The sequence below is a fragment of the Filicampus tigris genome, chromosome 2, assembly GCF_054856515.1.
Source record: "Filicampus tigris isolate MCC_2025a chromosome 2, RoL_Ftig_1.0, whole genome shotgun sequence".
NCBI classification, from domain to species: domain Eukaryota; kingdom Metazoa; phylum Chordata; class Actinopteri; order Syngnathiformes; family Syngnathidae; genus Filicampus; species Filicampus tigris.
In genome coordinates, this window is record NC_141218.1 from 20503899 (window position 1) to 20515001 (window position 11103).

Here is an 11103-nt window from a genome sequence, read left to right on the forward strand (position 1 = left end):
GTATCGATAATGGATGGATGGAAATGCAAAATGAAGAATAAATACCAAGCTGCAGGCTGTGAGAAGAACGTGAGCTTCAACCGTGGCAGTGGACGATTACGACAGAACATTCGCTAACAACTACTCATTTTTATCATATAAGTGACTTACCTTAACTAGAATGCCATAGTGCATTTTATCCAAAAGGTACAATCCTGCACTTTTCGCCGCGCTTGTTGTTGTCGTTGTGCGAAGCGAAAGTGAAACTGCTTCTGTAGCTGCCGCGATTTCTTTTTCTTTGTTGATTCCTTCTCCCTCATTGACTCCTTCTTTGTTGCCTTTCTACTTCTTTTAAAAACGAAGAAGAAGCACGGTCGCCGGAGGTAATCATGCCTTAACTTTCTCTTTGCACAATAACACCAACAAAGTCCTTGAAAAAATGCAACACGGGATTCTAGGTAAGGTAGGCTGTTTTAAGACAAACACTTTAACACTTTATTTGCCGATGTCTCGTCGTCCTTGCCGGGAGGCAGAGCGCACTCTGCTCACAACTTGTAAACACAGCTGTTGTACTGTACTATCCTCTTATCCGGCTCTGACTAAATGAACGGCACATTGGAATAACGTTATGAGTTTCCGAACATAACGTGTTTGTTTTGTCGTCATTGTCGTGCTGAACACGTTTGTGCTTGCCGGGGGGCTGAATGCGCTCTGCTCACAACTCGTAAACACAGCTGACGAGCGGCGCATTTGAATAACGTTATGAGTTTCCGAACAGAATGTTGTTCAAAAGTACTGTTAGTTTATTAGCGTGGACAAGACTAGCGAGAGACTGCGATGATGCACACCTAGTCAGCTCACGGGACAAATCCACTTGTGCTCTCATTGGTCGATCTAGCACTGGGAACCAATCACGCGCCTTTTATGAGTATGTACAAAGCTTCCGAGTCAACTCATATCTCTAAAACAATGCGTCTTTCTGCAATATAGCTGCCGATATGGCTGTGTTGTTTCATTTTTAATTTGTTATGAGTGCTACTGAAAAATCTGCGATGCACTGAGGACGCGAAAGTCGAAGCGCGTAGTAGCGAGGGATCACTGTGTATATATATATATGCCGTAGCGTCAGTCAGACCTACGAGGAGTGCTCAGTGGTGACTCGCATCTCGTTGATAGTCCCAATAAATGGACAATATACTTTCATTTGATTCTTTTATACTGCTGTGGTGCGCTCAAATAGTCCAATTAATCGTTATGAGCCCACATTGTTTTCTGTATTGTTGTTAGTGACATTTTGTCGAATGAAACATTTTCTATGTTAAATTGATTGGCAAATGCTTGTGTGTTGCGCAGGTGACTACCAGACTGAATGCGACTTCATCATTGCTCCCACCATACTGTGTTGCAGGTAATGTGCATCTATTTTCAGTTTTACTGTATCTTGTTTTTAATGTCGTGTTCATTGGTTTGAATGTACATGCGCGAGCCCACAGTTCAGCGCTGCCGCCATTTCAGTTATTACACAGTCACGTTCTGCTACGTGTGATACATTCAGGGACACTGTGAATGAGAGTGAATGTGTACTTTTTCTATTTTGCTGTGAATAATTGTAGCGTTGTATTCCCAGGAAGGTTGTTGTTTGTAACAGACTGTTCTAGTTAAAACACTATAAGATCACACTGTTATGATAAGGATTTTATTTAATTTTGTTTTATAATATCAAATATAATTTGTTTGTAGCATTAATCAGACCTACGAGGAGTGCACAGTGATGACTATCAGACTGAATGTGACTTCATCATTGCTCCCACCATACTGTGTTGCAGTGTTGCAATAAAGAAACCATCCAAAATCCACCTGAATGTCCATGGTGTGTTGAAGCGACAGCGACGTGGGGCTGCAAATTGCCACACACAGGAATGGCCGGTCACATATATACACAGTAGTTGTTTAAGTAGCACAAAATAAAATACAACTAACTCATTTGTAATATCAGCACTTGAAAAAGTGTAATTACATTCCTGCAACAGCGAGAACACATCTGTCAATTGTAGGAAAAAATGTTTTATAAGAGAATTAATCACTGACAGTTGTTTTTTCTACACCAACTGTCACTGAGAGAACGTAGCAACCAATGCCAATTTGGGGGCCCAGCTGAAAACAGCCGTGTTATTGTTTGCTATTATGCACTCTGCAGTTTCTGAGCTCAGACAGTGAGCAATCACTTTGCTGGGGCTGCAGTCAGTCGGGTGATTTGAGTTCACCACTTAATAGCATTTTGGTGTCAATAGTTCTGGCGCGTTCAATGAGCCACTGCAAATCCGTGACGTGGTTGTCCGATGATGCATAATACCACACAATACTATTTCCATTGCAGTCAAAGTGTATGGATATATAGATATATATATACATATACACATACACATACATATATATATATACACACACATATATACACACATATATACACACATATATACACACATATATATATACACACACACACACGCACACCCCCACACGCACACACACACACACACACACACACACACACACACACAGGGGGCGTGGCTTATGTTGTGTTTTCGGTCTCAGCAGTCTACATCAAGGGAGGAAGGCAAGCGTGGTAATATTGCTCGCTTTGACAGTTCTGTTGTCTAAAACGGCGACCGATCGCCACCAAAATGCAAATGAACATTACTACTCTTGTCCACTTCAACTTCTGAAAGTATAAAAGTGTTCTGCACAATAGTTTGAATTTATTGACATAAAACGTGATCTAATCATGGTCACCTCCAAAAAAAAAAAAATCAAAAATACAGTGGCGATTGCTCCTCCACTTACATAAGCTGAAGCGAACAAGAGCATGAATGCACACACGAACCCCGGTGGTTATATTTCGGACATTTACCTCTCAGGAGGGAGATGGTGGCTTGCAGCAGCAGAAGGCAGATTGGAGCTTTACGCCCCCCTCTTCCCTCACCGGCTAAAGGTAGGATAATGGGACGGCTAATAGCAACAACTAGCTTCAGGTCGTTAAAACAAAAGGTGTTAGCGCAACAACATTAGCTCCTTAGTCTGTGTCCAGCCTGCGTCGATCTTCATGTCGCTGGGTTGCCATCCAAGCAGTCGTGTGCATTGTCCGACACCACTTGCATCCGCCAGAGAGTGAGGTAAGCCCTTATTGAACAAGTGTCAATGTTCAGCGAACAAAAAGTTCCAGCTAGGCTGACTGCACAGCCGAGTGTGGCCACATTGGAACGTACCATTTCGGCTGTTTACATTCCAAATTGGATGGCGTGTTGTCGGTTGAAAAAATTGGGGCCATTCCTCATCCAAATAAATGTGCACGTCTACTCATTCCCACTTCAGTCTCTGTAAATATCCTGACTGGTGTTTAATGCCTCGCCCGTCCTAACCGTGATCAGCAAAGAAGCAGTGTTTGTTTGTTTTGTTTTTTTTAAGCAAAGAAGCAGTGTGCGCTCGTCCCAGCCTAAATATATGTAGCTCTGCTTATTTCCTCATTCTCATATAAATCAGCCACGGAGAGGTTAATCCTTTTGATATGTTGAAGTGGGTATTAGTAAGGATGTCCACATAAATTTTGGTGCCAATTGAGCATCGTTTTTGGACGTTATAAGCAATGAAAGTACAATGATTTCCAATTGAGAGTTTGGAATCGATTCCTCCCGTGACTCCGACCGAACATGGATAGAACGGTAGGGGGCGTGGCCATTGTCCTCATTATCAATGGGCGTTATTAATGGAGTTAATTATTTCCTAATTTCTCCCAAATTTATTAATGAAATAGAAAAACTATCAAAAAATATATCAAATGAACTTGTTGGTGAAAACATGGCCATCCGGCCCCACCATCCCTTTAAATTTCAAGTGAATTAAAAAACAATCACCTTTGAAGTGCATTCAAACAAACTGTGAAAGCAAAGCATTGCATTTTTCCAAATTCTTTAATAATTGTCTTTAATTGTTGTTTATCGTGTCATTGGGGACATTCATTCCAATGATCAAGTGAGTAAAGTAAAACATTGCCTTTCTTTGGCAATCATCCAATGTAAAAATTAGACTCTCATTAAAACAGCCATTGCAATTGTTGTGCTGGTGTTGCACTTTGATTTATTCTCCTCATTGAATAACATACAATCATAGATATTTGATTATGCTGCATGTATTAGTCTCGAGCGATTAGAAGCAATGTGTAATTTAGTAGACGCCATCATCTCAGAAAAGATTAATCCTTTTATTGTGGTGCTTCATGTGAGAAAAAAGTAATGATGCATGGCTGCTGTTTTCTTAATCACCTTACAAAAAGTTCCTAGTAGCTGTTAAAGTGAGACACACATCTCCCTGCCACCCTCGGTGCTAACTTGCTACAAGGTTGACTTTCTAGCGATGTGAAGGCTGATTTCATCACTTGACGTCCTGATTGTAAAATGTAGCCATGCAGCGGCTCAAAATCACCTGCCAGTTATTTTATGTTGTTAATGTTTCATACTCAATGAGCGACTGTAGGTTTTTTGCGAGACCTTCTCTGCTGCTGCTGTGTGCACCAACTTGGACAAAACAGCCAATTAATAGAAAGATAGAGTGGTTAGAAATAGAAGATAGCTCAGCTGTTGTCCTTTGTCAAAGCCAGCAGTATGGTCGTGCATTTTCCTTAGAGGTCAATGATAAAAACCTTGTAAAATATCTTCACTTTATAAAGGTTTCAAATTTTTAACCGTGTGCATGCACTGATAACACTAAATAAACACTCCAAGAAAAGCAAGATACAAAGAAACCCAGGAAATAAACTTACAACAACAGGAAACATAACATAACGATATTTACATGACTAACGGCAGCAACAATAAACCAATAAATACTGTTGAAAGAAACCAACGAGGGAATTAAATACAAACAAACTGACGAGACAACAAGGCACACCTGGCAAGAAACGACTGGCTGGAGGGAGGGAGCTGATTGGTAGACAAACGGAACTGCTGATGAGAAAATACAGAAACAAAAACCAAATGAGTAGATGTGACAAGAAAAAAAGGGACACATGGAAAACATCGCAACACATGAAACAAAACTAAATTTATTTCATCGAAAATGTCAACAAAAACACAAACCATGACAAGCATTGGTACCCCTTCCATTGAGAAAGCTGAAACACTGAAATAACTTGTAACTGTCAAATGTAATAATACATTAAAAAGATACTGAAAATTAACTACTTAAAGGGGATGTCAACGCAAACATATTTTTGTCAAGAATATGTTCTATGCAAGCCCACTAGTTGAAACAGGGCATTCTGATAAATATTGCGTTTGTGGAATACGTGTTAGTCCACTAATTTTTAGCCATCTCTGGGGGCGGCCATTTTGTCTTCTGTCGACTGAAGATGACATCACAACTGCTCACAACGACCAATCACGGCTCAGATTCAGAAAACAGGTCAGCCGTGATTGGTCATTGTGAGCAGTTGTGATGTCATCTTCAGTCAACAGAAGACAAAATGGCCGCCCCCAGAGATGTCTAAAAACAAGTGCATTTTGCTGCTTAACTTATATTCCACAAACACAAAATTAATCAGCATGCCGTGTTTCAATTAACAGGCCTCCTGCGAACATATTCTTGAAAAAAAATATGTTTAGGTTGACTTCCGCTTTAAAAACTTGGCAAGCTTTTAAATTGTAATCCATCAGAATTACTGTGAAAAACGAACTAATGAAACTGTCCTGCTCCAAATTGTATTCATATAATAATTTTATACCCTTAACTTTATATTTGAGGGCCAGAACACTGCACCTACATGGAGGAGACTGTTATGTTCCGGGCTGTATGCCTTGAATCTGTGCAAGGTAAAATGAATTCTCAAGTCAACATTCAGGAGCAAAATGTATGCGTGCTTGGACTGGAGTCCACTCACGGGATCAAGACCAGATCACTGATGGATATTTCCAGTGGACACAGTCTTTACATGCTTGCAAGTCAAACCAAATTATCATGTGAACTATGAGCTGTGCAAGTTTACAATGTAAAACATCTGTCTCGCTTTATGTAGGTCTATTTTGCTATCATTATATTACAGGAGAAACCTTTACAGAATTACACAAGTCATTCAGATACGAACATTTTAGACAATTAAACACTTCAAACATGAAACAATGACAGATTACATTTCCTGAATCTGTCTAATGACAGTCATTTGTGGTGTGTTTTGTGGAGACACTTTGCTATCATAGTTTTTTAATTGCATCTGGAAGAAAGTGGAATGCTTAGTCATCAAAATTGCCCCCGCTCCAAAAAAAAAAAAAAAATAGAATCTTTTTTTATACCCAAACTAAAAGAAAGCACCGGTGTGAACCTTGGTGTTAACCCTCTCTAAAGCATTTGTACAAACTACCATTACAAGTGGAACTCCTAATAGAAACAGACAGGACTGGCTAGTGGCTATGAATAGCACTTCAATGATGAGTGACTTGTTTTTGTCATATTAAGCAGTTCGGAAAACGGATGGATGTTTTCTTTATTGAGGTGGAACTGAATCAAAGGCGAACCAATGCATGGGTGCTTCATGGTAACTGAGGGAAGATTTTATAATACAAGATCATATGGTTATTGTTATAGTTTATGTAGCAATTTTGCTTTAATGGAATCAAGGTTTGTTTGGTTGGTTTTAAAACTGTTCCTCTTGTAAAGGCGCCTGGAGGCAAATTTGTGATTTGTGGTACAGGCTGTAGCATGCAGACGAAAAAGACTTGACCCCCGAGTGCAAACATGTGAAAATGCGTGATGGCTGTAATGACTAAGCACTCACCTTGAACCTCAAGGAGTGTGGATGTTCAGCACAAAAGGCCCCATTTCATTGAAATATGTTGCCTGCCATTTGCCTCTTCTTATGCATGAATCTTCCAACACTTTAAAGACCATCATATCTAGATTTAATCATTTACAGTCAGCTTGGTTACAGGTATGTCACACTATCCATCCATTCATTTTCTATATTACTTATCCTGTTCAGAGCTGGAGCCTGTCCCAACTGACTGGGCAAAATGTGGACTGCACCCTCGACTGGTCGCCAGTAAATCACAGGCAGAGTTGGGTATGTTACATTTACTGAATTAACTTTTGGCACAAATTGTATTTATCAGATTCGTTTTAATGCAATAATACCACTGGTGATGTTTCACTCCATTTCACCAATCAAATCGAGCCAAGCATTCACATGACCACACACAAAGTTTTTGTAGCCACACTCGAGTTCGGCTGTATCGCAAAATGAAAACACAAGTACCAATTGCTAGTTTGGTTCCAATTTAGGTGTTAATTACTTAACCAACATGCCTTATTCTATGACATAAAATCACAGGAGCAAATTTCCACTACTACTTTTGTGTAACTTTGTCATAAAATAGTACCAACTCTGATGTTAAAGGGGCTGCGTAGTATAGATCACAGTACACTCATTCGGCAAAAAAATGTTTTTATTGTTTAAAAAAAATGTTGACGCTTTAGTTTATCTGATATCAAAACCAAATCTTTGCTGTGTACTTATCCCCACACAAATGCACACAAACTGAGTTGCACAAAGAAAATAACATGCCACGTGAGTTTAAAAGCTTCGAGTGGCTTTTTACCACAAAGCCATTTCCATCTAGCTGTCATTGCAGGCAATACAAATAGTGTCATTTATTTTTTGCAACAAAGAAAGGAGCTTGAAAGTAGATGAGTTTTGTTTTTATTACAGTGTAGGAGAGGAACAGTTGCCTATCAATGCTTCATTTGGGCAGTGGTGAAGAATAAACAACTAAACGCAATGAGTTTTTCACACTGACAACTCCAGGATTATTGTCATTATTTATCCAGTCTCTAAGATGTTAAACCAGCAACGGCACCTAGGGTGTTGGGAGTAAGCATCCTCCATATGGTGGTAGTCTGCCAAAAAGAGTCTCCTCAAACATTACAATGAATGGTAGCAATTATATTTAGCAATTACGTTTGATATCTCTTTGACAAAAAAATCTCGTCATTTGGGTTTTTTTTCTGGACAACTTGGTTATAATTAATTAACATTATCTGGCCTTATGTCCCGATTTGCGCGGGACTGTCCCGCATTTGAATGATTTTTGATGCGTCCCGCAAATTGACTCGCTGTCCCGCATGTCTGATCGGCAGGCACCAATTTTTAAACATGCGTCTAAAATTTTGTTTTTTATTAAACGCCTGCGCGCTGAGAGCATACAACACACATAGTCGAGGCTATTATGGGGGCGGGTCTCGGGCTGTGAGTGTGTGGGAGTGGGGGGTGGGGGGTTGGGTGGGAGTCGTGTGCGAGACTGTGCGAGACTGTGAGAGGCAGTCAAACAGCCGGGCGCAGGAAATAGTTGTTTTTAAAGATACGCCTACCAAAAACAAGCATTTTAGCGACGCGTTCCATACGATGAATTAATGAAAATGGAGGACTCTAAGGAAAGTAAGTAGACTGCAAAGAAAATGAAATGCAGTTACAACAAGGTCTGGGAACTCATTGTCCGTAGGTGAAGCCAGATAAAGTCAGATAAAGCTTTCTGTGAACTTTGTGGCTGCTGTTGCTGTTGTGGAGAAAACTTTAGTTGTGATGGACATAACCTAAAGTGTTTCATCAGTGCTTTCCTTGGTTCTGGAAGTACATAGTGCTGCTATTGTGGAGACGTTTGTTTACAACAGAATTTATTGTAGTTACAGTATTGTTATCTCCTGACTATTTTTGATATACTTCTTGTTTTATTTTCGTTTTATGCTGAGGCTGTTTAATTTGAAAATAATGTGAATTGCAGTAGTTGTAGTAGGCCGTCTTTGTTTGGATTGTCACTGTAGTAAATTGTTACTGCGCTTCATGCTCTACATGTTGACTTGAGATTTGACAAGGTTTTATTGTGTTTGTGACTATTGTTTAAGTGTATCTACCTCAAGATATGATGATAATTTCAGCCTTTATTGTGAGCTCCTATTGCAAGGGCAGAGCTATGGGTGAGCCTGTTTGCGAACAGGCCCACCCAGATTGACAGACTGCCCACCCAGTGAGATTCATTAGAAAAAAAAAAAACTTTTACATTTTTTGTAAATTATTATGAAATTATTTTTGAATTTGTGTTTCGTTGTGTTTTTTTTTTTTTTTTTTAATATTAAGAATGGCATAAATGTGGTTATCTAAGGAGGATATGAACTTCATATTATTCGTCATTTTATTTGAATATACGATGTGTCGGGATAGGAGGATTGTGCTCAATGAGAGAAATAATCAGGCCCACCCTGATTTCTTCAGGCCCACCCATTAGCCACGTTCTGGCTACACCCTTGTCCTATTGATATTAATGTCTCAGAGATTGACCTTTTTACTAGCAGTTTGTGTTGTATTTTTGTAACTGCAGATAATTTCAACTGCAATTCTGTGTTTTGTGTTTTTATTTGTAGATCTATAATTGTTATTTTTTCACAGTTTATTATATTATATATTACTGAAAAGTTGACAAGCTGTGTCATATGCATTTTGGTGTCCGTCGCGAGCGTTAGCTGCGTCCCACATAGTCCCCCACAAGCATACTCCCTGCTCCACATCTGGTGAGTTTGGATCTGATCACTCTATATCTGGCACAAAAGCATTTTTGAAAAACACAATTATTTGTTTCTTAAAGACAGAAAATAAAACTAGAGGTTGTTTTTTTTCCAGAAAAAAGGTAGGAAAAAAATATGTGAAAATGTTGCTATATTAAAATCATTGTGTGTTTGTGTTGTTTGGGCATTGGTGGCATGGCGATTGGGTGGTTAGCACATTAACCCCAAAGTTCTGTGGTTCCGGGCTCCAGTTTCTTGTGTGGATTAGGTTAATTGGAGACTCAAAACTGTCCTTAGGTGTGAATGTGAGCATAAGTGGGTGAGTGTATAGGTTCAAGTACACCCGTGACCCGAGTAAGGATAAACGGTAGAAAAGATGGACAGATGTTTGAGAGTTGTTATCTGTGTACCGGTATTGAAAATGGATGGATGGATAGCTTTTCAGCAGACTGCAGACATGACCAACATCTTGTTTTGCCAACACACTGCATCTACTCAGCTACAACCATAACCATGACTGCTTGGCACCAGATTCAGTGTTTAGTGTGAGTCATACATTGAGACCATTGCCTTAGAACACTGCCTCAGGACACAGAACGTACGAAGTTCCAAATGATATTTTGTGGTCCTCAGCCATCTGGAATGCAGCAGTAACCACCTATGTGGCTTTGCAATGTCCTTTCCTAAAAAAATACTTTTGTGTCCCTGCATAGTCAAAGTGGCGCAACAATTGCTTGCTGCTGGTGACTTTGAACACATGTCACATGTAAACATACTGTACGTCTCTGGGAAGCTGTATGACACCCCTCTTGTCCTTTTCACCCCTAAAGCCCATGAACCGTTGAGGCTCCGAGGATAATGAACCAGCAGCACCAGTGGGAAAAGCCGCGAATCTCTGTGGAACAAAGACTGACTGATCCAGGTGGGGGTAAATCTGACCTCCTGCCTTCTGTTTCTACGCAGTGAAAGCAGCGGTACTGAGACAATGACCTTTGAGACCTTATCTTCAGTGTCACCCTCTTGTAGAAATATTCTACTTTGAACATATTGCTGTTTGCCGCCCTACACTAGAGACTATATCATCCACTCATACAGTTTCAGTATTTCATTCATTGCTCTTAGACATCACGATTGGTGTTGTCATTCTGAATTCTGAACAAAGTAAAGAAGATAATTGTGCCTGGATGTTTTTATTCTTTTGTTTGTATACAAACCATCTGAATCTGGACTGCGAGTGCGCTCTTCTTCAAAATGAAGCTTTTCTGTGAAGTCAAGTTAACTATGCTATTGGGTAACTGCCATTTTCCTCACTTTGTTGGATGATTAAAGCAGAGGTCAACCCAAACATATATTTTTTTAAGAATATGTTCTATGCAGGCCCTCTAGTTGAAACAGAGCATTCAGATTAATATTGTGTTTGTGGAATAAGAGTTAATCCACCCGTTTTTAGCCATCTCCGGGGGCAGCCATGTTGTCACGTCTGTCGACTGAAAATGACATCACACACCCTCAGGGCTCAGATAA

The 11103-nt window shown here is 39.8% G+C and overlaps 1 long non-coding RNA gene across 2 annotated transcripts; it reads left to right on the top strand.

Moving 5' to 3' along the window:
• Window positions 1-346: 346 nt before the first annotated feature.
• Window positions 347-10655, top strand: LOC147151723 (uncharacterized). Of its 2 annotated transcripts, XR_015085825.1 has the most exons (4): window positions 347-362; window positions 1333-1387; window positions 7007-7087; window positions 10410-10655. It is a non-coding gene; the product is annotated as an uncharacterized LOC147151723 (long non-coding RNA). The 2 variants fall into 2 exon arrangements; XR_015085826.1 differs by lacking the exon at window positions 7007-7087.
• The last annotated feature ends 448 nt before the right edge of the window (window positions 10656-11103 follow it).